Source organism: Symphalangus syndactylus, chromosome X, assembly GCF_028878055.3.
Source record: "Symphalangus syndactylus isolate Jambi chromosome X, NHGRI_mSymSyn1-v2.1_pri, whole genome shotgun sequence".
Classification (NCBI taxonomy): domain Eukaryota; kingdom Metazoa; phylum Chordata; class Mammalia; order Primates; family Hylobatidae; genus Symphalangus; species Symphalangus syndactylus.
Window position 1 is genome coordinate 41,297,053 of NC_072447.2, and position 26,479 is coordinate 41,323,531.

Sequence of the window (26,479 nt, forward strand, 5' to 3'; positions counted from 1 at the left end):
TGAATATATGCGTTTAAAAGCAATGCCAGGCAACTGGAACTTTTAAAAATAAATACAAATAGCTGAAAAAGTGGCCAAACTAGAAAATATATATTGAAAATATATTTTTATTTATAACAAAAACATTTAAGGAAATATATAGAATAAATGAAGATATACATAAAAATAAGAATTTATGAACTGTTTTTTAAATATTTCCAATTATAAGGCCAGGGATGCTGAAAAGTTGCACCCTCCCAGGTTTGGAGAATGGCCCTTGATCTGCTCCTGGCAGGCAACCTCTGAACCCTTTGATATTCTGTCTGATCAGAATGTCTTTGTAAACCTGAGAATATGGTCACACCACACCAAATGATCCAGGCTGACCATATGATTTATGGTGAATGTCAGTTTTGAATGGCGCTGTGTCCAGGCAATGTCAGTTTGACTTCTACATGGCCTGGAGAGTCAGGACTCATGCAAACATTCCATGATTACATGACCAAGGATTGGGCAAGCTTACCTAGTTGGCAACACTTGGCACATGTCACACAACTGGCTGGGAGAATTAAGCACAGCACATGGGAGTCCACAGAAAGAGAATGGCTGGAAGCTTGAGCCTGGTTTCTCTGGGATTCCTCCCTATGCTCCTTTTCCACTGGATAATTTTCACCTGTGTTCTTGTACTGTAATACATTATAAGCATCAATAGAAAAGTCTTTTCAAGCTCAGTTGAAAACTTCTAAGAAATCATCCAGCCTGAAGCTGGCCTTGAAGTACTCCAACAAGCCTATGAATAAAGGTGTGCTATGTAGACATGCTACTCTACCTAACTCTAATAATAAGGGAATTCTGAGTGTGTGTGGAGGAGTCTCACTGCAGCTCCAACAGAGTCCCTTTCCATTCTGAAAAAAATCTGTTGTGATATCCTTAAGGGCATGCTCCTTCTACAGTCTGTCATCCTAGTCTTAGGGAACAAAATTTTTGTTTCCACACAGCAAGGCAGTAGCAAGGAATCCACCTTTAAGAACAAAGCAAGGCAGCAGGTTTAGAAGAGGTATTTCAACTAGAGTAAGACTGTGTAGATGCCTAATTTTAGAAAGATAGAGCTTTATATATCAAGAAATCCAATATCAATCAATATCAATAGAGCTGGACTTCATGAAAGCAGTTTCTAAGCCACTTTCACTTGGCCTGAGGCAAAAAAAGGCATCTTTCTACCTCTCCTCTGAGTTTAAAGAATGCCTGCCACGATGGCAACTCTCTCAAGAGTCTTTCCTCCTTTTACCACCTAATTATTTTATGTAGCTCACTTGAGTGATAACGAGTGATAACGCCAATTATTGCAGAACCAATTTGGTTGCAGTGCCTCTGCAAGATCATCCAGCACCTCATTTTAGAATATGGGGGTTCTTGGCATTTATGGATTTGGCCTTTGCAGTCACTGGCCAAACTCTGTGAGAGAACATGCTGCTTTTAACATCTACTTCTATGCAGGTTTTCAGGGACATGTCTGACCGAAGCATCCTCAGTCACACCATAACTGAAGGCACTGCGAGGTATATCTCCCTGAGAGGTGAGGAGAAGGCCTGAAACAACCAGAAAGGAGTAGTGGCTGCACACTGCTGTAGGCTCCAATTCATCCTCCAGAAGAAGTCTCCCTGCCCAGAAGGACACAGGGCTGGTACTTCCATCTGGCTTGAAACCTGCAACCTATCTTGCTTAATGGTAGAAGTTTGAAGTCCAGATCTTCCAGGTTCCAATATGAGCTATCTCTCCTATTGGCCCTGAAGCCTCCAGAATGTTATTCTGCTCATCATTTCCCTTTTTTGGTATATAAGGCATATTTCAATAACTTTCCTGGAAGTGAAGCTGAAGTGAGATAAAAAATACACAGCCTTAGTACAAACCCTGGAACTCGACATAGCTAGTTCTCATTGATGGTTATATTTCTGAAAAGTGAGACATAGTCTAAAGTATTCAAGGGTCAGACTCAGTCCAGGGAGTGAGCTACATCAGTATTTCTCAAAATGCCATCCCCAAGCAGTAACAGTGCATTATCAAGAAATGTAATTTACTACATCCCCACATACCCATAGCAACCTGTAAGGTCTCAGTTGCCTTAGAAATGTATCCTTAGAAAAACAAAACTTAACTAATACTTTTCATGGGTCTCTCTTTTTACACTCATAGCAGCCTCCTCGCTGGCATATTCAGATCTTTCCTCAGAGTACAGCCCCAGTACCCTGAAGGTGATCCCCGACAAGCATCACCTGTATATACTTGTCAAGGATGTAAAATCTCAGCCCAACTTATCTGGATGCACCTCGTCAGCAACTCTGGGGATGGAGTAGGACCAATGTATTTGGATTTAACCAGCCTTCCATGGATCCCAATGCCTACCAAAGTGTGAGAATATTCATACTTTAAACATTGGTTTCTAATACATCCTCCAAAATGGAATCCTCAGTAGGTGGTTTAAAAACAATTGAAACAAAATTGTACTGTCAGAGATACAGATTTTTTTTTTTTGAGAGACAGAGAGAGAGTTTTGAGAGAGAGAGAGAGTCTTGTTCTGTTGCCCAGGCTGGAGTGCAGTGGCATGACAGGTCTCATTGCAGCCTTGACCTCCCATCTCAGGCTCTTGAGTAGCTGGGACTACAGGTGCATGCCACCTGGCTTTTCTTCTTCTTCTTTTTTTTTTTTTTTTTAGCAGAGATGACGGAGTCTCACTATGTTGCCCAGGCTGGTCTTGAACTCCTGAGCTCAGATGATCTTCCTGCCTTGGCCTGTCACAGTGCCTGGCTGACTCAAAATAATTTGACTTGAGGTATCACCTAGACAAAAGGCGTTTTCAACCTCCTTTATGAATTATAATATGCAATATATTTGAGAAATACTGATCTAGGTTCATTTTATCCAAGGTTATCAAATTCAGTGGGAAAAGGCCCATAATTTAATGGAAATCTCAGGAAAACACCTCCCACTGACCCAGCATAGGTTATATGTCACCTGACCTTCAAACATATTCCCCAGAAGGAGAGAATTGACGGGCAGAGTCCAGGCATTCTCAACCCCAGCATGTGAAGGCTGGTCAGCTCCAATAAGTACACCGGAAATAAAATTTGGAGTGAGAATATCCTAAAAGTGAAAAAAAGAAATTTGGAAATTGGACAGTGTGAGGAGTATCAAAATACATTCAGTTGGTTAAATATTTGGGAAGAATTATTATTGCTACGACTTTTGTTAGTATTTTCTCTTTTGTCTGTTTTTTGTTAGTTTATATTACACTTTCAGAAAATATTAAGATTGTATTCATCATTTCTGAGAAAAATCTTAAATTTATTTTTGGGGACAAGTACCTTTTTTCTGAATCAAAGGTTTACATTAGGACCCATCACAGTTTTTAATTTTTTTATGTATGCCTCTTTCAATATTTTTTTAATTCATATGAATTCTTATAGTGTTTACTCTCATGTAAAATTTTTTGTACATGCAGAGAACTTGACTAATTTCTCCCTTAACTTATGAATGATAAAATTATCATCCCCGCTCCAGTTTAAAAGTTTTCTCTTAAGTTATATTCAATGTAAGAAGACAAATTAAGAATTAATGCAAGGCTATATTAGAAAGCAATCAAAGGTAATTATTTTAATACTCTTCTATTTTTAAACTGTGCTGTAAAAACTTGTAACTCAAGAGGTTAGGGTTGCTAACAGCCTGCACCTTTCAAAGTTTAAGAACTTGCCCTAGACCAGCTCCTACTGGGTAACCTGTGAGCTCTGATATTTCTGTCTGATAAGAATGTTTTGTGTACCTATGGATTTGGTCTCACTAGATAATTCATGGTAACAATGAGATTTATGGTAAAAATGTATTTTTGTATGACTGGGGCTGTCTCCATGCTATGTCAGTTTCACTTTTTAGATAGATTAGAGAGTCAGAAGCTAATATCAGGAATGTGAAAGCTCCATCCCTATATCAGCAAGGCTTGGAAGAGCTTACCTGGTTGGCAACACTTTGCTAATGTGGACACACACCTGGCTGAGAGAATTAAGTGCACTGCATATGACTCTACCAGAAGAGGATGATGGAGAGCTTGAGCCTGTCCAGGAGGAGTACACACTCCTCTCTATGCTCCTTTTACCTTGGCTGATTTTTATCTATGTTCTTGTACTGTAATGTACTGTAAGTATCAGTACAAAGGCCTCTGTGGGTTCTACTGAGATCTTATAAGGGATTATGGAACCTGAAGCTGGTTTTGAAGTACCTCAACAGGCTCATGAATCAATGATGCCCAATGTGAACATGCTTTTTAAGTAACTATAATAATATGGGAACTATTAAATGAGTGTGGAGGAGTTCTCACTTCAACTGCCAGAATGTTGCACTGTATCGTGAAAAAATTGGCTGTGGTATCCTTGAGGTCATATTCTTTGTACAACATGCCATTTAATTCTCAGAGAGCAAAATTTTTGTTTCCAAAGAGTGAATACGTAGCAAAGAGTCCACCTTTGGGACTTTGGGAATGAAGCAAGACAACAGGTTTAGAAAAGATACTTCAATTATACTAAGAAAGTATGGATTCCCAACTTTAGAAAGATAGACTTTTCTATATCAAGGAAGGCATATCAGTATTATCACTGGAGCTGGCTTTGAGTTGTATTAGGCCATTCTTGCATTGCTATAAAGAAATACCTGAGACTGAGTAATTTATAAAGAAAAGAGGTTTGATTATCTCATGGTTCTGCAGGTTTTACAGGAAGCATGATGCTGGCATCTGCTTGGCTTCTGGGGAGGCCTCGGGAACTTAAAATCATGACAGAAGGAGAAGTGGGAGCAGGCATGTCACATAGCAAGGGCAGAAGGAAGTGAGAGAGTGGGGGGAGAGTTGCTACACATTTTTAAATGACCAGATCTTGGGAGAACTCACCATCATGAAAACAGCACTGAGCCATGAGGGATCCGCCCCCATGATCCAAACCTCTCACCAGGCCCCACCTCCAGCATCAGGGATTACATTTCAACATGAGATTTGGGCAGGGACAAATATACAAACTATACCAGAATGGAGCAAAAGTTCCATGCCCCTTTCATTTGACTAGAGACATAGGGACAGCCATTTTCTACATCTCCCATGAGTTTGGAGAAAATACATGCCAGGATGGCAACTGTCTCAAAAGAGTCTGTCCTCCTTTACCACCTCAGCTCTTTTATATCACTCACTTAAACAATGTGCCGATGCCTGCAGAACCAATTTGGGTCCAATGCCTCTCCAGATCATCCAGCACCTGAGTTTAGAAAATGGGGTTTTGGCATTTGTTGTTTAGCCCTTTGGAGTCTGTGGCCAAACTCCATTTGAGAGAAAATGTTACTTGCAACATCCAGTCCAGCCCATGTTTTCAAGGATAGGTCTAATGCACAGAATGCTCACTGAAAAACTTCTAATTATAGACATTATGGGTACAGGTCACATCCATCTCAACAGGTGAGGAAATAGGTCTGGAACAACTGCAAAGCAATGGTGGCTGCATACTGCTGTGTGATCTGATTCACATTCCAGAAAATGTTCACTTGCGAGAAGAACACCTGGCTGGCACCTCCACCTGGCCTGAAATCTCCAGTCCATCCTGCTGAAGAGTAGAAGCTTGGAATCTGCCTCTTTTGGGTTCTAATACTGAGCTCTGATTCCTATTGGTCTTGATGCCTATGGAAAGTTATTTTATTGTGAGTATTTTCTTTTATGGTAGATGATACATATTTTAATAACTTATGCGATGAAGCTGAAATGAGTTGAAAAATATAAAGAGTTAGTAAAACTCCTGGTACTCAACCTATTTAGTTCTCACTGTTAGTTACAGTAAGCAAAGATCACCTTCAGTTGAAAGTGTTCAAAGGACAGAGGGCGGGCTAGAGCAGCGGTTCACAAAATGTCATCCTTATCCAGCATCAGTGTTACAGCCTGGGATCTGCACAGAAACGAAACTTCCCAGGTGGCCAGTTACCCATGGGACCTGCAAAGATTCTGCTACCTGAGAATTCTATCCTTAAAAAGAGAACAAAAACCAAATTAAGTCTTTTCATGATTCTCACTAGTCACAGCAGAGCAGGCTTCTAGCCAGCATACTCATACCTTTCCTCACAGTGGAGCACTGGTTCCCTGAGGGCAGTCCCTTGAGCAGCACCACCTGTGCACTTGTTAGAGACGCAGTTTCTCAACACAGCCTATCCTCACCAACATAATAGCAAATTGAATTTCAGGTAGGGACACCAATCTAAATTTATTGAGTCTTCCATGGAATCCACACTCCGTCAAAATGTGAAAATGACACTGAACCACTGCTACTCATTACATCCTTTAAAATGATTTCTCCATCAGATAACCGAAAAACAATTGAGGTCAGCACAGCAGCTTACGACTGTAATCCCAGCACTTTGGGAGGTGGAGGCAGTCAGATCACCTGAGGTCGGGAGTTAGAGACCAGCCTGGCCAACATGGTGAAACCCCATCTTTACTAAAAATACGAAATTAGCCGGGCATGGTAGTGGGCACCTATAGTCCAAATTACTCAGGAGGCTGAGGCAGGAGAGTGGCTTGAGCCCAGGGGGCGGAGGTTGCAGTGAGCCAAGATCACACCATTGCACTCCAGCCTGGGCGACAGAACAAGACTCTGTCTCAAAACAAACAAACAAAAAAACAATTGAAACAAAGTTTTTCTTTCTCTTCTTTCTTTCCTTTCCTTTTTTTTTTTTTTTTTTTTTTTTTTGAGATGGAGTTTTGCTCTTGTTGCCCAGGTTGGAATGCAATGGCGTGATCTTGGCTCACCACAACCTCTGCCTCCCAGGTTCTCCTGCCTCAGCCTCCCAAGTAGCTGGGATTACAGGCATGCGCCAACACGCCCAGCTAATTTTTTATTTTTAGTAGAGATGGGGTTTCTCCATATTGGTCAGGCTGGTCTCGAACTCCGGACCTCCGGTGATCTGCCTGCCTTGGCCTCCCAAAGTTCCGGGATTGCAGGCATGAGCCACCGTACCCAGCCAAAACAAAGTTTTTCAGTCATGGATTATGGATAAATCGAGGTGAGGTGATATCAGGACAATAGCTGTTTTCAAGCTCCCTAGCGAATCTAGTGTGCATTACATTTGAGAAATATTGCCCTAGACCCAGCTTGCCCAACTATACTAAATGCAGTGGGAAAGGTCCTTGTCTTTCCAGAAATCTCAAGAAAAGACTTCCCACAGATATAACACGGGTTATATGTCACTCCAAGTACAAGTACTTTCCCAAAAAGGAGAGGACCTATTGATGCAAGTCAGACATTTTATCCATGGCATGGAAATAGTTTTCAATTACAAGTAAAATAACTTTAATAAAATTTGGGATGAGACTTTTTTTTTTTTTTTGAGATGGAGTCTCGCTCTTGTTGCCCAGGCTGGAGTGCAGTGGCAGAATCTCAGCTCACTGCAACCTCCACCTCCTGGGTTCAAGCAATTCTCCTGCTTCAACCTCCCAAGTAGCTGGGATTACAGGTGCGTGCCACCACCCCTGGCTAATTTTTTGTATTTTTAGTAGAAACTATCTGGGGCACACCAGATAGTTTATGCTAAATATGTGCTTCATGCTAAATATCTGCTTTTGTATGCCTGGCACTTTAGGACATGTTGTATCATTTTGACCTCTGTGGGAGCTGGAACTGAGTAGCAAAGGTCAATGATCCAGACCCTCCATGGCTCTATGACCAAGGCTGGTAACACTTTGCATGTACTGTGTCACATATCACATGCTGGAAGAATTAAACACTGTCCATATAACTCTGCAGGGGGAGGATAGCTGGAAGCTTCAGTCTGGTATCTTTTGGACTCTCTCCCTATGTGCCTTTTCCCTTTGCTGATTTTAATGTATACCCTTTCACTGTAAAAAACTGTAATTATGAGTATAATAGCTTTTGCTTTATTCTTTGTTACTTATTTTTATTTTTGGACATGGGGTCTTGCTCTGTCACTCACGCTGGAGTGCAGTGGCCTGATCATAGTTCACTGCAGCCTCAAACTCCTTGGCTCCAGGAATCCTCTCACCTCAGCTTCCCAAGTAGCTAGGCCTATAGGTGCAAGCCATCATGTCCAACTTATAATAGCTTTTCTGGGTTCTGTGAATTCTTCTAACAAATCATCTATCCTGAGAGAGGTCTTGGGGATCCCTGGTACACCAAAGAACAAATGATGTCCAAATGTGAACACATTTTACCTAATTCAAATAACATGAGAGTTACTTAAAATTTCCAGACCGTTGCCTGAAATTCAGAACAACATCTGCAGAGGTATCCTCGACCCCATGTTCTTGGCGAAATATGCCATAATAGTCCAGAAAAATAACATTGCAATTTCCACAGATTAGGGCTGTAGCAAAGAATCAACCTTCTGGAGTAAAGCAAGGCATTAGATTTAGAAGATATTTTTGACTAATGGAGTTTTATATATCAAGGAAGTCAATATCGGCCAATTCATTGAGTAATGAACATAGCACTCCTTTTGATCTGCTTGGTTTATGCAGGCCAAGTGTAACTGGGGATGGATTATCTTCACTTAAGCCTCCTAAATTGAGGTCTCAGAAAGTGTAATTCCCCAAGGGAAAAATGGAATGCAAATATTCAACACAATGCTGTAACCAACCAAAATCCCAGGAGGGATAATACTTACTTTGCTGTCTTGTTACTCAAGGATCCTTACCTGACTACTCAAGTTTGGAGGCTCCAGGGAAGTCAGTATCTCTTCATTCTATCATTCAATGGAAACTTGTTTTTGCAGAAAAAAAGCACACCTTTGACAGCTTCAGTCCTTTCTGCATTGAGAAATTACTGTTTGTTTTTCATGCTTAGGGACTAAATTCAAGGAATATTTTTCAGACCATTTTAATGGAATATAGCATATAGGCTAAGAGTATAGTCTCTGGACCCATATTGTCTGGATTCCAAACCTACATGCACTAATTACTACTTGCGTTAATTTGGGTATGTTTCTTACCTTTTCTAAGCCTTATTTTCTTCATCTGTAAAATTAAGATCATAGTATTCACCCTTATGGTGTTTTTGAGTACTATTGAATCAATCCAGGTAAAACACTCAGTACCTGGAAAATAATAATCACTCAATAAATGTTAAATATCATTGTCATTATCATTATCATTAGTCAATCTTCATCTTAATCTCAGTGGCACTTTTAAAGATTTTGATCCTGTAACTGCTATGACATGCCTTCTAAATGTCATTATATTTTTTAGCTGCCCTTTCCTGGTCTCATTTTCACAATCAATCTCCTTTACTGGGGCACTAAATGATTAAATACACCATGCCTCAATTCCAGGACACCAATTTCTTCTTGTGTTCTTCACAGTCATCTTGAGAAGTCTGGTTTATTTCCATGCTTCAATTGGCAATTTATTTACTGGTAACTCCCAAAATATATCTCCCTGTCACAGACCTCTATTCTGAACTCCACATCTCAGTATCCAATGGGATTCTTGCCATCTCCACCCAGTTGAATAAAAGGTATTCCAAAATTATATGAATAATATGTAAATGCAAAAAATGAGATTTTTATCTCTCAGCTCTGTTTTTCTCATACTCACTGCTATTTCCGTGATTGGCAGTCAGCAAGCCATTTCATTATGCAAATCAAAATCTAGGGGTCAATTTTAATACATTCTCTCACCTACTGTATCCAATCCATTACAAGGTCCTATATAATTCTCATATATTTCCATATGTTAGCATCTCAACTGTGAAGACACCAATGGTCAAGTATATATTATACAACCTTGCACCTACAAGATTGATAAACATTGAACTTTGCAAATCTCCTCATATTCTAAGAATTACTAAGCCTGATTGCTGTCAGTTTCCCGAATTACTATGCTATAGGCATTCATATAGCAGTTAATGTTAGTTTCTAAACAAAATTGATAATTATGCTGTTATAGACATTTGGTTTTTAATAAAAATTATACATGAGCTATAAAAACATAACAAGATTACATGTCACTAAGAAGTGATTTGGTTTCCACTAATGAACTATAAGCAGTTACAACTAGATTTTGCGACTTCTTTAGTCACTTCTTTTAATGCATGAGCACTCCAGTTAATTATTGAGCTGACTTCATTTACATTTTCAGTGTCTGTCAAAATGAATATCAACTGTGTGTCTCAATAGTTCAATAAATAAAGCACACGACAAAGTTGAGTTTGGATTTTAAGTATAGATTTTTTAAAAAAATTAAAACTAATAATTTCATGTGAAACATCAAATCAGCTAAACATTAAATTAAATTCCTTAATCTGGGGATATCTTGAAGGCACATTGACTTGTAGCTATATACTGAGGAAAAAAATGTAATATATGAAGCAAATTTAACTCAAATTTATGTTCAAATGACATGATATTTTAGGATTATTGTAATGCAATAGAAAACTTTTTAATATCTCATATCATATTTGTTATTCTAATAGTTTAGAAGGCCAGGATTACATAGTTCAGTTAACTCCTTCAAAGGATATTAACATCTTTCATTAAATAAAGGAAGGATAAGGAAAAACATGAATTTGACATCGAACATTATAGCACAAAGGTAGAAATGGCTTAGTGGATGAACTTTTCTGATCATTGGTTAAATTAACATTATCTAGACCGTTCTGAATCTGGTGATTTCAGATTTTAGAATACTAGAATCTCAATAGAACTACAAGTATCCAGCCTAACTGCTGAACTAGTAAAATAATCTGTTTGTAACCTTTCTAAAGCATGGTACCACTGCTACCAATGCCTTTAAAAACAATACTTTATGGGTCCCAAATCAACAACAACAACAAAAATCTATATTCTGCCATCTGGTTTCCAATTGTCTTTCCAAAATTATTTCCTACTGTTTTTTTTCTCACACACTCTATGTTCCAGACAACAAATTACCAAGTATTCCCTGAACATATACAGACTCTTCACACCTCAATAACTTTGTCTCAACTCTTCAGTAATGCCATCTCATCAACCCCAAATCTAAGTCATCTGTCAAGGTGTAGTTCAGATATCACGTCAAACATGAACACATCAGACTGCTATATATGACAGTAATTTCCCCCTCTCGTAATGTTCCATCATACCCAGTGACTCATTTAGGTACTCACCACACTCTAATATGCACTAAAATTATTTATGCAGAATTATTATAATTTAAAGTATTCTTTAAGCAGAACCCTCTTTTGATTTATCATTTTTTCCCTTTTAACACTGTTTCACTCACTGAGTGTTCATTGAGTGAATAATTGTCTCACTGACAGAGAAAAGGGTAACATGTAAGTGAACTTCAAAGGGAACTATCACTCACTGATTTCATTTCATTTTTATTTTATTTATTTATTTAATTTTGAGACAGTGTCTCTCTCTGTCACCCAGGCTGGAGTGCAGTGGCACAATCTCGGCTCACTGCAACCTCCACCTCCTGTGTTCAAGTAATTCTATTGCCTCAGCCTCCTGAGTAGCTAGGACTACAGGTGTGCGCCATCATGCCCGGTTAATTTTTGTATTTTTAGTAGAGATGAGATTTCACCACGTTGGCCAGGCTGGTCTCGAACTCCTGACCTCAAGTGATCTGCCCAATTTGGTGTCCCAAAGTGCTAGGATTACAGGCATGAGCCACCATGCCCAGCCACTGATTTCATTTTAATAAATGTAAGTGTTTCTTTGCTGAATATAAAGTGTAACTCTTATATTTAGATTACATTTAGAAATCATCATGCATCAGATTCAGAATGGTGAAACAGTTAGGACCCACAATGTAATTGCCAAAACAATAACATAGTTTAATTCTTTATCCTTATTCTTAAAAGACCATTGAAAGGGATATAATCATAATGACCTAAGTAATGGAGCAATGTATTTAGATTTTTATCTGATCTTGGCAAGTGCAATATTTCATTCATTAATGTATTTAGGGAAAAAACCTATATTGTTAAAGTTGTATACTATTTTCCTATGGAAGAAGGCCTAGCACAAAAATGAGGAACAGAATATTTTTCCAAAAAGTGGTGTTTCCCTACCCTTTCCTACCCCTGCTGACCAATTTGCTCCACAAGTATCTATTTTGAAATGTGTGCGGTTTGGTCCTAATAAGATTACCTTCTCATTAACCAAAATGACTCCAAAAGGCATGGGGCAGAATAAAGAACAATGCAATCATAATAGAATTTTGGAAATTAAGATTTCTAGCAATCTTGGCCAACAAATGCTAAATTTATTATGTAATACAAACAGAAGTATGGTAATGGTACATAAATAGACTAATAAAACGGAAGAGTTAGCCCAGAAATAAACCCTAGTATACATACAATTTTACAATATGTGTAAAACACTCAGTTCAGTAGGCAGATATATTATTTATTAAATAATGCTAGGATAAATAGTTGCCTATAGGAAAAATACTATTTACTTTTAAGATACCAACATACATATTTTGTTTTAAAGAGATAAATAGTTAAAAAAACATAAATATGACTGATTGTCATATTGTAGATATTTGAGCAACAGATTGGAAGAGAAAACTATAAAAGTCTAAATACATTAAAATAAATTTGGTTTCTTAAAAATTTTAAGTTCACTTTGAATCTTAGAGAATGTCTCTGTGCAAATTACAAAGATAAAGACAAATAGAGTGACTTGGTCTGTGATGCAAAGAAAGCATGATAATAAAACCTACAGAAGGATAACCTTTTAAAATATATACTTAAGGTTAAAATGCCCTTCTATCTAATAATATTTTTAAAAAACCAAATAAACTCTAAGGAAATGTGAGAGATTTTTCTTATAACTGCTATAGCCAAGACTTAGACTTGGGAATGGCATAGAAAGAATATTGTTAGAACAATTAAAATAGGGGGAAAGGCAAAAAGATGTTTCTCTGTTCTAGGAAGAGGACCTTGATCATAGTACGTTGGCTTGTGATTTTGGCATTTTCTCAGGATTATGAGACAGGAGAATTATCTTCATTTTGCCAGTACAGTTAGTTGAGGCTTGCAGAAATTTAATTACTTGCTCAAGAACTCTTTAAACCTCAATCCTAGGTTTGGACCCTTTTACTGTGATTGCAGGTGCTGGGCCTCAGAAAACAATACCCCAAAAGGAAAGCTTCAGAAGCAGCCTGAGAAACAAAAGCTTTCCTATGACCTTGTCCTGTCCTCCTGTGTCTCAGTCCCCTTCTCCCCCAGGGCTAGCCATAGAAACTAGAATCCCTCTTCCTCAAGGCAGGTCATAGAAACCAGAACCCCTTTTCCCCAAAGCTAGTCATAAAATCTAAAAATATGACTCTTTAATTTCCCTCTGCCTTTCTGTGTAAAAACTGGCTATAAATAAATTATCTGACCCATATTTTTTTTACTGTAGGTCAAAAGGCCTACATTCCAGAAAGGGTCTGCCCCTTACCCAGAAAGAAAAAATGCATGCTCAGAGAGGCCAAGAAGAATCTAGACAGTCCTTGCTGGATTTTCCCACTAGTCTACTGGCATTAGATCATCTTTTTTGCCCAATTATATATCAACACAGCTGTCTATACTTTGTTGAACCCAAGCATAAAAATGAATAATTTCCTCTGTATCTTTGAGTCTTCATTCTGAAGGCTCCTGTGCATACACGTTAAGTACATTTGTATGTCTTTTCTCCAATCAATCTGCCTTTTGCAATTTGATTTTTCAGTGAACCTTCAGAGAGCCAAGCCTTTGGCCCCTACACAGGTAAATATTATTTCCAGTACACCAACAACTCTGCATGGCTTAAGTAATCCATAGAAAAATAAACTATAGCAAGTTTATCAAATAGAAAATAAACTACAAATATGATTACAAAATGCTATACCAGTATTCATAATTGGTCTTTTGGTGCATTCAAAATAAGAAAAGATCCAGTTCCCAGCAGACATCTCTTCCAGGAAAATGAGCTGAATCAAATCAGATGAACCATATGTCTTAGTGGCGATAAGGCCTACTTTTTAAAAATCTAATTCAGTGTTTGTGTGTGTGTGTGTGTGTGTGTGTGTGAGTCCACGTGGGTGTGTATGTTTCCATACTGAAAATGTGATTACAAATTGAACAAATTCTATAAAAGTCAATGACCCAACAAATTTCATTTTCTCTCTTTAAAGATTGTATTACACAGAAAATTACATTAAATCCTACATAAGATAAGCATACTTAATAAATTTTTCAAATGAAAAGCAATATTTTAGCAGAGTCATGCAAGAAATTCTATGTAGCAAATGGTAAAATGAGAAGATACAAGCTTATGTTCATTGCTTAGCAACAATCTAAGATGAATGCCCAGGAAATAATTGCTAACTATTAGAGGCAGGTAAAATTTAGAGGGGATAAAATATATCCTTGTTGAAACCTGTGAAGAAAATAATGCTTTGTTGCTGAGCTTAGGTCACTTTTGGACAGTGTAGAGGGCCCTGTCTTTATTTCATAATCTGTTCCTTCTTCAAGCCCTGATTATTTCAACTGATGTTAAGGAAATCAAAACATTTCACCTTGTGGGAGCCATAGGTTCTTGGCCCCCTAAAGGTTTGCTAAAAATCACTGACATGAGGTAGATTGATTAATAGGAGAAAAGGCACACACATTTATTTAACCTGCATACACAAGAGCCTTCAGAATGATGAACCAATGTCCCAAAGAGTTACAGAAACTTATATACCATCCTGAGGCCACAGTAAAGAATGGAGACTCAGAGCATGGCCAGAAACAGGTAAATCAGATTTAACAGCAAGAGAGGTTAAGAGAAAGAGAAAGAAAGAAGCTTGGCTAGCAAAGGCGGCCTTGTTATGTAGATGAAGCTTCTCTCAGAGAGAATACATGGTACATGTTTCTTTTCAGATCTTTTAAAGGTGTCTGACTCTAAGGGAGGCAGAGCAAGATGGGCAAATAGAATCCTCCAGTGATCATCTCCTCTGCAGAATCACCAAACTGAATGCTATCCACACAAAAAAGCACTTTCATAAGAACCAAAAATCAGATTAGGTACAGGCTCAGCTGCAATGGGGTAGAATACCAGAAGGGCTTCTGGGATTCCCAATTCCAGACCTTGGCTCCTGGATGGCATTTCTGGACCTTCTCAAGGCCTGTGAGAAGCCCCAGCTCCCCTGAAGGGAGAGTCCCAAGCCTGGGAGCACTCACCACAAGCTGAGTGAAGAACCCTTGGACCTTGAGTAAACAGTCGTAGCCAAGCAGTACTCACCATGGGATGGGGATGGTGGTAGCCCTGGGGAGAGACTCCTCTGCTTGAGGAAATGGGAGGCAAAAACGGGAAGGAATTTGTCTTGCAGCCTGAGTGCCAGCTCAGCCGCAGTAGAATAGAGCACCAGGTAGATACCTAGGGTTCCCAACTCCAGGACTTGGCTCCTGGGTGACATCTCTGGACCTGCCCAGGTCCAGGGTGAACTAGCTGCCCTGAGGGGAAGTGCACAAGCATGGTTGGATTTTCCAGTTGCTGATTGTAGAGCCCTTGGGCCCTGAGTGAACATAAATGGTAGCCAGGCAGTGGTGACTGTGGGCCTTGGGTGAGACCCAGTGCTGTGCTGGCTTTTAGTATGAACCAATGCAGTCCCAGTGGTGATGGCCACAGGGGTGATTGCGTTACCCCTCCCCCAGCTCCAGCCAGCTCAGCACAGAGAGAGACTCTGTTTGTTTGGGAGAAAGTAAGGGAAGAAAACAAGAGTGTTTGTCTGCTAATCCAGGGAACTTTCCTGGATCTTAATCAAGAATACCAAAGCAATGCCTCTATAAGATTGCAAGAGCCACAGTATTACTGTGTTTGGGGTGCTCACTAATGCAGATACTGCTGCAGTGACCAAAGACTTAGGTCACACCAAAGTCCCTTTGAATATCTGGAAAGCTTTCCCAGAAATACAAAGAATACAAAGATACCCAGTTCTTCAATGCTCAGACACTAAAGAACATCCACAAGCCTCAAGACTATCCAGGAAAACATGTCCTTGCCAAATGAACTAAATAAAGCACCAGTGACCAAGCCCAAAGAGACACAGATATGCGACCTTTCACAAGAACAACTGAAAATATCTGTTTTGAGGAAGTTCAACGAAATTAAAGATAACGTAGAGAAGGAATTCAGAATTATATCAGATAAATTTAACAAAAAGATTGAAATATAAAAAGAATCAAGCAGAATTCTTTGAGAAATGCAATTGACATACTGAAGATTGCATCAGTGTCTCTTAACAGCAGAATTGATTAAGCAGAAGGAAGAATTAGTGAGCTTAAAGACAGGCTATTTGAAACAACAGAGTCAGAGGAGACAAAAGAATAAAGAAGAATAAAGCATGCCTATAAGATCTAGAAAACAGCCTAAAAAGGGAAACTCTAAGAGGTATTGGCCTTAAAGAGAAGGTAAAGAGAGAGATGGGGGTAGAAAGTTTATTCCAAGGGATAATAACAAAGAACTTCCCAAACCTAGAGAAAGATATCAATATCCAAGTATAAGAAGATTATAGAACACTAAGCAGATTTAACCCAAAGAAGACTACCGCAAGGCATTTAATAAACATTTAATTAAACACAATAAGAAGTCCAGAAATAATGGCCAATGAATTTTGGACATGCATGCCAAGCTAATCTAATGGAATAAAGAAGAGTTGTTTTAAAAAGCACTGTAACAATTGAATAACCAAATGGAAAAATGGATCTGGACACCAATCTTACACTACACAAATTTATTCAAAATGGATCTTAGGCTTCAATATAAAAGCAAAATGTATAAAACTTACAGGATAAAATATTTCAATCCTTGCTGTAAGGAAAGATTTCTTAGAATACAAAAAGAAAAGATAAATTGTATTTTATCAAATATAAAAAAGAACTTTTCCTAAAAGTCAAGAAATGAAAGACAAGTCATAAACCTAGAGAAAATACTAACAATACATTTACCTGAACAAAGAGCTTGTATCTAGAATACATAAAGAATAATTCCACTTGATACTAAAATGACAAGTAAAGTACTGGACAATTTTCATGGTTAAATATTTTAGTAAAAGATATTCAATAAGCTCATGAATAAGTTCCCAACATTTTTACTCCTCAGCAAGATACAAATAAAATCCACAATTCAGATACCAATTCACGCCTTCTACAATGTCTGCAATTAAAAAGTGTCACAAAACCAAAAGCTGGCACGGATGTGAAGCAACTGGTACTTCATAGACTGATATTAGGGCTGAAAAATGGTACAGGGACTTTGAAAAACATTTTGGCAGTTTCTTAATAAGTTAAACACACACCACCATATGACCTAGACCTTCTACTTCTAGCCCTTCTATTTACTCCAGAGAAATGAAAGCTTATGTTCATACAAAGACATCTAAAAAATATGTTCATGGCCACTTTACTTACAACAGTAAAAATGTGGAAAGAACCAAAATGTCCATCATTTGGTAAATGAGTAAACAATATGTGGTATAACTATAACTATACAATAGAATTCGGATTCAATGATGAAAAGGAACTGATTTTCTTATAAACACAAAAGCATGCACAGACTTCAAATACATTTTTCCAAGTGAAGGAAGCAAATTGGACTACATATTGTATATACCCATTTACATGAAATTGCCATATATAAATTACCATTTAAACTTATGTCTATAGTACAAAAGAAAGATCATAAATATTTCAAAACAACCTTTAGTAATATGCCAATATGGCATGTGCTCTGTGTAAAACTTCCAAAACAAGCAAATGAATATTTCTTTGCAAAATAACCATAATTAGCCATCAAATATGTATATTACAAAATGCAAACATATACCTATATTTACATAAATAACATTTATAAATCTAGGCACATATTTGGAAGTTTATAATTTGCCCTTTTTATTGATAATGTAACTTGAAGATACTTTTCAGAAATATATATATAAATTTACCTGAAAGATTATAAAAGTTGTACAGTAGTCACAATATGGACACGCTATAATTTATCTCACAACTGCTTTGTCTTGTATGCATTGATACTCTTTTGCATGTATTTAAGTTAGTTGTGTCAAATACAGTCCTAGAAGTAGAATTAACATGCAAAAGGCATGCAAATTTTAAAACTTTGCTGGATCATCAAATTTATTTCCAGAAAGAGAGTAACATTTTAAACTCCTTTCATACTCTGATACTAGGGTAAAAATATAAAATTTATCTTAACCATATTTAATACACTTATTCTTTTATACTTTTTGTATCTATTTTTGATGCTTTTTACTAACATCATTTGTTAACTAGGCTATGATTTCATTATTTGAAATAGCAAAATTATTACACGTTAAGCATACATATATATGTATATTTTGTTTTTACTCTCACTTATGTACTATAAATTGTTTCTGTATTGATTCAGATTTGAACTACCTTATATAAAGCATATAAAATACTTTGCCAAAGCTGAATGTTATTAAATATTACATAATTATTGTAGATATAAGTTTTTTGCCATAGTTAATACAAATGGCACTTCATTTTCTTTATGGAAGATTTTAGGTGCTCTTATATAATTTCTCATCCAGGTCAACATTACCATCATCACCATTTATAAGAGAAAAGGTTAATATTTTGATATTTTGCTCAGAACTATGCTTATATTTTTAAAACTTTTATATAATTTGTTCAAATCTGTATTATAATAAGAAAGAAACCTGGATTTCTTTGGCTTTTGTTATTTTTATGCTAGCTTTTCCTCTGCTTAATTTTGCTTTTACTGTCAGTGAAATTATTTTATTTATGTGAATTAGTTTATATAAATAATTTTAATCAAAAATAGCTATAAAATTTTGAAATACTTTAGCATGCTATGTATTTGACATATACATGAAATATGAAGAATATTAATGAAGTGAACAAATGTCTATCTACCAATATTGCGAGAGAAATAAGGACATATTACCAACAGGTGAACAATGACTTAAATGATGACAAACCTTTTGTTATAAACCAGGTGGCATTCGGTGGAAAGATGTCCTTGTCCTTATGGACTTTGAGAAGTGCTTTCTCAATAGCATCCATGGAGATCTACCACCAGAGAAAGTGGAGCTGAATCTTTCCAAAGAGAAAAGAAAACAAATTGTCAACACAGGATTCTATATGAACAAGACCATTCTTTGAAACTGAGAATAAGACATATGCACGTAAACAGACGTGAGGCAATTCGTCTGTGAACAACCTGTAATTTACTTGCTCCCAGAAGCTCTACAGGCTGCAGGAAATGACGCGTGAAAAACCAAACTTTGAAAATGCGTGAAGGGTAAGATGCGCCCTCTGCTGGTGATAATAGGTAATGACAGTAGGTCGTAATTTCGGCCTAGAAATTTATGTAGCATCACAACTGTTTCATTGAATTGGTTACAAGAGAGTCACTAAGATTGGCTCAGAATCCTGGGATGGGTCATCAACCCCATCTTCTGAAGGAGAGGTTGTCAAAGAATGTGTAGAAGTGTTTTTAATTAGCCTCAGATAAAAATCCAATAGAAGAACTTAAATTGAATAAAAAATTTCAATAAACACAAAAGTGGTGACAAAAGAGGAAACAAGTTAAAAGAGAAAAACATAAAATGAAGGGGAAAATAGTCAACTTAAAAAAAACTATTAATAATGACTTTAAATTTTATAAGGCCTAAACACCCCAATTAAAATTTAGTAGAGATTTTCAGATAAGAAAAAAAAGCAAGTTCCAATTTTAGACTCTTAATATGAAAGACAACTTACATTTAAAACCTAATTAGGTTGAAAATAATAGTATGGGAAAAGACAGCAAACAAAAGTAAGCATTAAAAAACTATGTAAGGCGAGGCGCGGTGGCTCACGCCTATAATCCCAGCACTTTGGGAGGCTGAGGCGGACAGATCATGAGGTCAGGAGATCAAGACCATCCTGGCTAACAGGGTGAAACCCTGTCTCTAATTTAAAAATACAAAAAATTAGCCGGGCGTGATGGCGGGCGCCCGTAGTCCCAGCTGCTCAGGAGACTGAGGCAGGAGAATGGCGTGAACCCGGGAGGCGGAGCTTGCAGTGAGCCGAGATTGCGCCACTGCACTCCAGCCTGGGCGACAGAGCGAGACTCCGTCTCAAAAAAAAAAAAAAAAAAAAAGTTACGTAAACCCAAAATAAAATTCGATGGCCCCCTGCAACAATCTAAGTGGACTATCTCCTCTGCCAGGGCACTCTAAATTTAACCTGAAAGACTGGTTCAGGCCATGACTGGAAGGAGATGTCAGACATGCCTCATTATGCACCCCTCCCTTGTGGAATTCAGGAAAAGCTGGCTAGCATTTAAGCTCAACACAGAACTTAAGTCTGATAAGAAACATTTACAATCTATTCTCTCTGAAGCCTGCTGCTTTCAGGCTTCATCTGCATGATAAAACCTTGGTTTCCATAACCCCTTATCATAACCCAGACGTTCCTTTCTACTGATAATAACTCTTTCAACTAATTGCCAATCAGAACATTTTAAAATCTGCTTATAACCTGGAACTCCCCACCAAGATCCTGCCCTGGCCCCCTCCAGTTGTCCTATCTTTCTGGGCTGAAGCAATGTATTTCTTAAATGTATTTGATTGATGTCTTATGTCTCCTGAAAAATTATAAAACCAAGCTGTGCCCGGACCACCTTGGGCACATATTTTCGAGGTCTCCTGAGGGCTGTGTCATAGGCCATGGTCACTCATATTTGGTTTAAAATAAATATCTTCAAATATTTTACAGAGTTTGACTCTTTTCATCAACAGCTGGAATGGGTACACTAATGCTAGAAAAAAAGTAGCCTTTAAGAAAAAGAGTAATAACTAGAGATAATAAGGGGTATTTCATTATTAAAGGATCCATTTAACATGAATACCAATAAACCTGAATATTTCAGTACCTGATGATAGAACTTCAAAGTACATCAAAATGAAACCTGGTGGGTATTTCTTTTTTTTGGGTAATTTGTAGCTCTCTGCTGAATTCTTAACCTTGCCTTTTATTTTCTTTCTGTCTTCCTCTGTCTCTCTGTCTCCCTCTTCCTGCTTTTTAAGTTCTACTCAGAGAAGAAGTGGTCTGATTGACCTAGTCTGTCTTGACCAGAAGAACATCTCCAATGTACAAATGATCACATATTGCAGGGCTTAGTACATCACTGACAACTTCAATTGAGATTGTGATTTGTTAGATATAATTTTCTTGAAATCCTTGATACTTTCATTAAGGCCTACTATATGATTTTGTTTCATTAGTATGTGCTAATGTAGGAATATGTATTTAGGTTGGTGCAAAAGTAATTGTGGTTTTTGCCATTACTTTTAATGGCAAAAATATACACCTTATTTACTTGACTGTGTTCCCACTACACAGTACATCTGTAATGAATCTTTAGCAGATGGCTCATACTTGGCACAAGTGTACTAAAGAAACATTTATTAAATCAATTAAATGATAAAATTAATTGAAAGAATTTAAGGAAATTATGACAAAAAGATCCACTGCCAGTGAGTATCATGTACCTAAATACAAATTGATCTTAATTTTATATTAATTGGCTTCAAGGATAAAAAGCTACAAACTAAAGCATATTTCAGAGAAAAAAAATAGGGTTTGTAAAGATATCTGCTTCCAGTAATGGCAGAATAATCTGTTTCAACAACCATCCTCCTGGGAAAATCTAGATAAACAAAAAGAAAAAAAATCAAGGACATCTGTTTGAAGACAGAAATCCAAGGATGCAAAGATTTGAAGGGACAAGATGTCAGAAGAGTCACCTACCTGGTGAGAAAAAAATGTAATATTGCTTTTCCCTTAAACCTTTTTGCTGATTCAAAAGAGGTGACTGAGAACATACGGTGCTAAGCAGAAACTTGTAGCTGAGGAGCTAAGCAGTTGAGCAGGACTTTAGTAGTCTCACTCACCCCAGGGAACAATATAGGGATTCAGGGCCTTCCAAGGCCCTGGAAAATGCCCCAAGGGTTCATTTGGCATCCCTGAGGGTTTATGGCCTAAGGGTCCATATGAATCAGAAATAAAAAAAAACTCCTCACAAAACTTAAAGCCCAGCTTCAAAAGGTCGCAATCCCTGATTGCTATGAGATGAACTACCCTCATCTTAACTATCTCTCATTAGCAAAAATAAATGCTCCCTGGACGAAGATAAAATCACCTAGGATTTCCAATTACCTCTATACTATTTCATACAGAAAATCCAGCATACAATCAAAACTAACTGTGCATGCAAAATATTAAAAATACATGATTCGAAAACATTTTTGGGGTAATAAAATTTCTAGCTGACTTCTAGTTTAACTCCACTCTTGTCATAGAACACGCTGTGTATTAGTATTTGACCATTACCAAATCCTGATTAATAATCAATTTTTATGATTTTAATGTAATACTTTTAATGTAATACTTGAGGAGAATATGTTCTCTGCAGTGGTTGGGTCTGTTCTTTTCTTTATGTCAATTATGACAATATTGTTTAAATATTCTGCTTTCTTACTATTTTATTCCTTGTTTGTTCTATTAATTTCAGAGACAGGTAAGTTAAATTACCTGAATCTCCTTTTCATCCTGACCATTTCCTGTTTTTGCTAAAAAAAAAGTTATTACATAAACAAAAGGTTAAGATATTTATATTATTTTCCTCTTGGATTCAGCCTATTATTATGTTGGAATAAACCTTTTTTTTTCTTCTAGAAGCAATTCATCCATTAAACCCACTTTGTCTAAGAACAATCACATCAACTTTTTCAGTTAATTGTTCCATTGTATTTTTTCCCATTCTTTTCTGTAAGTTATGCAGTTTACATTTGAAATTATATAGATACCAACAATCATTAATGTTTAAAATGGAGTATCTAAACTGTTTAATCCCTGATATATGCATATTTGAATCTTCTATATTATTTATAAGATATACTGAGTAGAAACCACCAAAAAAAAAACATTAACACAATAAAAAGACACTGTATTCCTCTAGGGGAAAAAAAAGACAGGATTACAGCATTAAACTTGAAAACCTGGGCATAATCTTATGAAAAGTTAGAAAAAAACCCTTAAATTTGGGGAATCATTCAAAGAACCATTAGACAAGTGTGTTAGTCAAAAATTTTACCACATTTTAATAGCAGTTGGGATTTCCTATAAATTCATATAATTATTTACAAGCTCCGTGATTTAGATTTCTTTTTAAGGCAGAAGTTACTGTGAAAGTAAGTAATATAAGCAGTGAAATAAATATTTAAAATTGTTTTTGCAGTTACAGATAGATAAGAGGATAATACTAAAATCAGTTTCCACCACAGAAATCATTTGCAAAATGACAAATTTTGATGTGGGTTATCTAATGTTGTATGCTCACCTTATTGCAGACATTTCTACTGGACCATGATATCTCTCTTGATGCACGTTAACTTATGTCATTTAAGAAGTGTTCTATGTCAGCAGATCATTATTTGAACCACAATCATAAGATATCCAAGCTCACTCTTCAGGAGACTCTAGTATGATTAGCTTTACTAAGCCTTCTTTATTTTACAGCAATTCTGGAGTGAGAGTCCATTCACTTGTAATGTTGTAACTTTATTAACATTTTTAATATAATAAATTTAGCTATTTAAGAGTTATTAATTTCACGGAGATGATGCTACATTTTGTTCTCATAGGGGCAATAATACATACATTTTAATTAAAAGTTAATTTCTAATTAAATGCGGAGTTACTGATGTCAATAAAAATACTGACATATCAATAGACTTGGCTGCCCCCAAATAGCAAGATTTTCAGATTTTTTTTTTGAGACGGAGTGGAGTCTCGCTCTGTCGCCCAGGCTGGAGTGCAGTGGCACGATCTCGGCTCACTGAAAGCTCCGCCTGACGGGTTCACGCCATTCTCCTGCCTCAGCCTCCCGAGTGGCTGGGACTACAGGCGCCTGCCACTATGCCAGGCTAATTTTTTGTATTTTTAGTAGAGACAGGGTTTCACCGTGTTAGCCAAGATGGTTGCGATCTCCTGACCTCGTGATCCGCCCGCCTCGGCCACCCAAAGTGCCGGGATTACCGGCGTAAGCCACCGCACACGGACCAGATTTTTTTTTTTTAATTCAAAGGATGACCAAGTATCAACTAATTTGTCTCAACCAGAGGCTTCAAATAATAGTACTACTGAATATTTTCAGAACAACCAAGCTATTTATCAACATTATAAACACAACGTAATTTCTATTATTTTAAAATTATTAAGTATATGGAATGCATATAAGTGGACATTTTCATGTGAGGCTTGTGGGATTACTTATATTTTATATTTCAACTATAAGTACCTTTTAGGTGTGAGGACATATGGAAAGATCAAACAATATGACAGCTTTAAAAACGAGTTCAAAATGACTTGTCTGAGTGCCATATTCAAAGCTTTTCAGTACAAATAAGACAACAAAAATAAAATAATTAAAAAGCTAAGGTATATATATGTATATATACATATATATTTTAAGTTACTGAAAAAGGTTCAAGAGTCCAATGCTAAATATGAATTATGTGTTACCATTTCAAATCAGGTGCTTAAAGTTCTGCTGGTCTTATCTGTGCCATCAATGATTTACCTGTTGATCTTATTGTACTTAATTGTAGTGGGCTGGATTTGGCTCACAGGGATTTGGCTCACAGGGCCATAGTTTGCTGACCCTGGCTTGGACCAGTTAGAATAGGGTTTCTCAATCTTCACACTATTGTTATTGGGGGTCTGTTAATTCATTCTCATTGTGTTGCTCTATTCATTTTAGGATGTCGAACAACATTCCTGACCTCTGCCCACTAGGTCGCAGTAGAACTCCCTCACTGTAGAAATGTCTCCAGACATTGTCAAACATCCCCTGGGGTACAAAATCACCCTTGGTTGAGAACCATTGCTCTGCCAGTCCCCTGTCCAGAGAGAACAGACTTACTCTGTTTTTTCTTTTTTCTGTTGTTTTATTTATTTTGTGCACCTGTTAGCATTTCTTGGTTGAGAACTTTTCCTGCACTCAGATTGGGATATACAGAAGGTGAAAACAATGCCCAGGGAACTCAATTCTGTGTCTTTCCTTGAATCCAAGTCCTCGAATGTGTCTGCTTTCTTTTGTCTACTTTTCATTTAGTCTTCTGCTGTTTGTTTCATTTGTCTCATCCAGGTTTTAGGTGTAATAACTGAGGAGAACTAGGGTGAAATGTGCTTACTTTATCTTAGTCTCCTGGATAAGTATTTGTAAAATATGATTCCTGTCTGAGGATGTGCAGTGTCCTGGTTAAGAGTGTACCGGCACGGTGGCTCATGCCTGTAATCCCAGCACTTTGGGAGGCTGAGGCAGGGAGATCACGAGGTCAGGAGTTTAAGATCAGCCTGACCCAACATGGTGAAACCCCGTCTCTACTAAAAATACAAAAATTAGCCGGGCGTGGTGGCACATGCCTGTAATCCCAGCTTCTCAGGAAGCTGAGGCAGGAGAATCGCTTGAACCAGGAGGTGAAGGTTGCAGTGAGCCAAGATTGTGCCACTGCACTCCAGCCTGGGTGACAGCAAGAGACTCTAACCCAAAAAATAAAAATAAATATAAAAAAGAGTGGACTTTCAGGAGCCAAGTATCATGAATTATGAATTTAACTCCTGGCTCTACTATTCAAAGGATGTAAGACCCTGGGAAGGATATATAGCCTCCTGCTATTCAGTGTTTTCAGATGTAAATTTATAGCGGCATTAATACACAACTCATAGTTGAATATAATAGAATCCTCATGTAATGAATTACTGTACATAAATCACATTGACCAGTTTTTGTTACATAGTAAACACTATGCATCAGATATCATTAGTGTCGTTTTTATTATAATTATCTGGAAAACCATGGACAAGTAACTTTAACATGCCAATGATTATTAACACTCCAGATCCCTACACCCTTCTTAAAGTGGAAGTGAGAATCATCAAAAAGGAAAGCTTCAGTGGAGTTTTCAAAACTGGAAAAGATGCACTTCATTTTGAATAAACTTTATGCAAAATTTTAAAGGGTTGGAAAAGTGGGTCATTTGATATCTTAAGGTATTTCAAATCACAAAGAATTTAAATGCCTGGGCTAAAAGGATCCCATTACAGTGTTTTTCTTTTAAGAAATTCTCTCCACCTGTCCCCACCCCCGCACCCTGGGACAGTAAGTGAGAGAGGACTAGTGTTTCATTAAGGCTATACCTACTCTCACTCTCTCTAGAACATTCGCTTGCTGTGCAAGGGTATACATTAATCTCTGTTTGTGGAAGGACTTTCACCCCCTGTCAACCTAGAGTGGAGAAGTTCTTTCCATCTTTCAAAATGCATCATCTGTCACCTGAGGTTCTAAAGCTAAATACTTGAACAAAGAAGCTTGCACTCACACAATTCCCACAGCGGAAGAGAGAAAACAAAGGAAGCAC